Below are 3944 nucleotides of genomic sequence, written 5' to 3' on the forward strand. Positions count from 1 at the left end.
GTTCGAATTGCTGACTTCTCAGTTAGCAGCCGAGCTCTTAACTACTGCATCACCAGGGCTCCTTAAACTGATTCAAAAAAGTACAAAATAAAAAATCTCCCTTTTACTCCTATGCCCTAACCCCATTTTCCCCCAACCAGTGCCTCTCTCCAGAGACACTCACTCTTCTTAATATATTTTTAAATGAATATTTTGATATTTCTTTTGCCCATTTTATCTAGTAAGGCAATAAATTGCACATACCAGACTTACAGATAAAATAGAAGGGTTTTTTTTCCCCTATTTTTGGCAGGTATATAATGTTTCTGTCTTAGAACTGTTGTGGGGTAGGCAGATTCTATTCTATTTTTCTGTAATAAATGTTAGTCCCCTAAAGTACCAGGAAACTCAAGAACAGCGTATGCTACAGAAACCTGGTCTTAATGCCTTTTACATGTTTCCTGGTCATGGTCCCTCTCTCTCCTAGCATCCTGCCTAATCTAGAGAATTCAAGCATTTACCTTGCTAGTGGACCACCTGAACCTGAATATGCTCGGAGCCTGGTGTTTATTTATTGAAGGATTTTTATCTTCTTCAGCTCAATTTAAGTATGGTTAAAGCTTTTCTCTGGAATTCTGAGTACTTTATTTCCTAAATTATTTTCCCTTTGCTGGGACGACTGTGTGTGGCTTTCTGCATACACTATGATATTTTTATCGGCTTAGATGGACCTGGCAACACCTAGACTTAACTGGTTTCAGCAACCAGTTTTGGCTCTTAGCCCCTTCCATGGGTTTTTGTCTCCTTAAGGCCCCAGAACTTTTCTACATTTCTCGTTGTCTGGCTTCAAATGCTATCTATTCAGCTTTTGTCACTAAGCAAATTCTTCATTAGAGAGTTTCCTTCAAGTGATTTGGTCAAAGCTATATTTTTTATTTAATGTTTTTGATAATGCCTTCTATAGGGTCACTAAGAGTCAGAATTCACCCGATGGCAATGGGTTGTTTGTTGTTGTTCTATTCTGTATTATCTGGCCTTTCAGGAGCTCATAGAAACACTTTGGCCAGCCTGCCACCCATCCTGCTGGCTCCTACTGTATGCAGAAGGTAACACACACCGACACAGATCCAGACCAGACCACTGTTCCTGAAAACGCCGATATGCATTCCAGCCTCTCCACTCTGGTCCTCTGCTCAAATTCCTCTCTTCCTGTCCCCTCCCTGCCCCCACCCCAATCAAGATTCTGTACCCCTCCAAGCCCCCTCTTCCCAAGAAAGTCTTTTCTTGATTTTCTCTTGCTTCTCTAGCCTCCTTGATATCTCCTGGGCTGACCTCAGAGCTAATGTTCAACCATTCCTCTCTTTCAGCTCTCAGTTATATTTCATCTCTACTATCTACTAGCTTGGGCAAGTTCCTTAACCTCTCAGAGCCTGTTTCTTGATCTATCCATGGGAATCGTAATACCTTATAGTGTTATTAGGAGGATCAAAGAGATGATCTGTGTATGGTGTGAGCCTTGGGCTTAGAACATAGTAAGCAATTGCACATGACAGGTATTTTCTCCAAGCCTTAATTCCCACATGTGCAAAATAGACTTTAATACTGCCTCACAGGGTTGTGGTGAGGATCAGAGGTTTTGTAAACAGTAGAAAATTATGTACATATCATTGTCCTGCAAAGGTCATTGGGGTTGTATTCAGAAACTACGATTGTCTGTGAACATTGGATATGTCTCCCTCCCAGGGCCTGTTTCCTCATTTACCCAAAAAGATATTCTCAAATATTTAATAAGTTAAACTTTCCTAAATAAAGCTATATGTTAAATGAACTAGGGAAATTACTTTTTAAGAAAATTATTTAGTGAATTCTTTCACAAAAAAAAAGTAATGCTCTGATTTATTTTTTATAAATTTGTTGTTATTAGCAGCTATCAAGTTGACTCTGACCCATGACAACCTTATGTACAACAGAAGGAAACGTTGCTTGAGCTTGCATCATCCTCACAATTGCCAGCATGTTCAAGTCCATTGTTATGCCAATCCATTTCACTGAGGGTCTCTCATGTCCTGTTGGCCTTCTACTTCACCAGACATAATATCTTCTTCTAGTGATTGATCCCTATTGATGACAGGTCCAAAGCAAGCAAGTCAGACAATGTCGGAAATAGGCCTTTCCTCCTAATCTTAGTACGGAAGCGCCTCTGAAACCTGTCCACTGTGGGTGACCCTGTTGGTATCTGAAATACCAGTGGCATAGCTTCCAACGTCATGGCAACACACAAGCAACCACAATACAACAAACTCTTAGTTGGGAGGTGCTTTGTAAATATAGGTTTCTATGCATTGCTTGAGGGGCCCTAGTGGTGCAGTGGTTAAGTGTTCTGTTGCTAACCAAAAGGCTGGCAGTTCAAACCCACCAGCTGCTCCGCAGAAGGAAGATGTGACCATCTGCTTCAGTAAAGATTTACAGCCTTGGAAATCCTATGGGGCAGTTCTAGTCTGTCCTGTAGGGTTGCTATGAGTCGGAATCAACTTGACAACAGTGGGTTTGGTTTGGGTTGCTTGCATTGCTTAAAATAAACTAAAGCAGAACGAATGTCCCATAGGAAAGCAGAAGGGTTTAATCAGCATGCCTGACCTCGCTAAAGGAGTTTGTTAGTTGGTTTTTGTTGTTGTTATTAATATGATTTTGCTTTGTTGTTAGAATACCTGAGCAAGATGTACTCCTGCTGCCCTTCAGTCTTGAATATTCCATTTGCTTGTGCTGCTGGCTGCCAGCTTGAGGGCCTCCACTGTACTACTCACCTCTGCACCCTGTACCCTGGATGTGAGGCTGTTTGCTAAGCATTGTGCTCTGCTTCTCCTGTCCAGAAGGCAGCCCAAAAAATTCTTTAAGAGCATCTTGTGGTTCATAATATATAGTTCTGCCTTTGGAGACCGTAAATTCCATTGTCCTTGGAAGGATAAGCACCACTTAAAAATGAGAGATGGGACACAGCTTTTATTTTCTAACCTCGGGTACCTCATCAAAGTTGTAAGTTAGACTCACGAGTAATATATAGGCAAGTCTTTGGAGTGAGGCTGAACAGCAGAGGATGGAAAGTGCCTTAACAAATAAAGCCATTGTTTACCACAATGAAGATCCTCCTTGGTTTTTTCCTCCAAATTTTAGCATGGAACATGCAGCCTAATTGACACTGTAGGCCACATTATCCAATCAGGTCTTGGGACTACATCGAGCCAGCAGAAGTTAGCAGACAAAGTTGAGAGCATATTAAAGGAACTTGTGGAATATATCAAGACCCACTATCAAAAGGACCTCTGCACTTGCCTTTGCACATTGGATTAGGTGATGCATCTTTCTTGCGCTCTGGTAGAGGGAAAATGCGTTCTGAGTACTGGTGACCCTTCTAAAACATCTGCTCCAACTCTCCCAATTAGAGTATCCGTGTCCCCTTTGTTGTGTGTCCAACAGATATTTTTGCTATCTTTAGAGGAATTAAGCCTCTGGGACCTGGTCTTGACACCACATCAGTCCTCTCTGCTATAAATAGTTTCTCCATCCAAGACAGATGGTTTCTGAGATTACAGAGGGAAGTCTCGCTTAGCATCCCATTGTATTTGCAGCAGGTCATCTAAACAGACCTTTTAAAATACCAAGATAATGATGCGTGTGAGCCTCTTGGGAAGATTTATAAGCACACCTGGACCCAATCCTAAAAGACACACTTCTGCATCTGTTTTTTAATCTTATGATGTGCTCCTAGGTCTGCCTTTGGTAAATGGGACTCTTCTGTGATAGGTTGCATATGTTTGCTCAAAGGCTGCCTTTTACTTAGTGCTGAGGATACAAAATCAAGTACGATAGCCCCATCTTCAAAGAGCTCACACATTTGTTCACAGCAATTCTACTGCATTTAATGTTTATTGTCTAATGTAGGGGATCAACCAATGAAAAATCATAAT

At 41.3% G+C, this 3944-nt stretch overlaps 1 protein-coding gene across 1 annotated transcript in view; it reads left to right on the top strand.

Moving 5' to 3' along the window:
• Window positions 1-3944, top strand: part of PATJ (PATJ crumbs cell polarity complex component) — a 431680-nt gene that overhangs the window by 364408 nt on the left and 63328 nt on the right. The gene's annotated exons all lie outside the window — the stretch shown is intronic.

This window comes from Trichechus manatus, unplaced genomic scaffold (assembly GCF_000243295.1).
Source record: "Trichechus manatus latirostris isolate Lorelei unplaced genomic scaffold, TriManLat1.0 scaffold00003, whole genome shotgun sequence".
In the NCBI taxonomy this organism is placed as follows: Eukaryota; Metazoa; Chordata; class Mammalia; order Sirenia; family Trichechidae; genus Trichechus; species Trichechus manatus.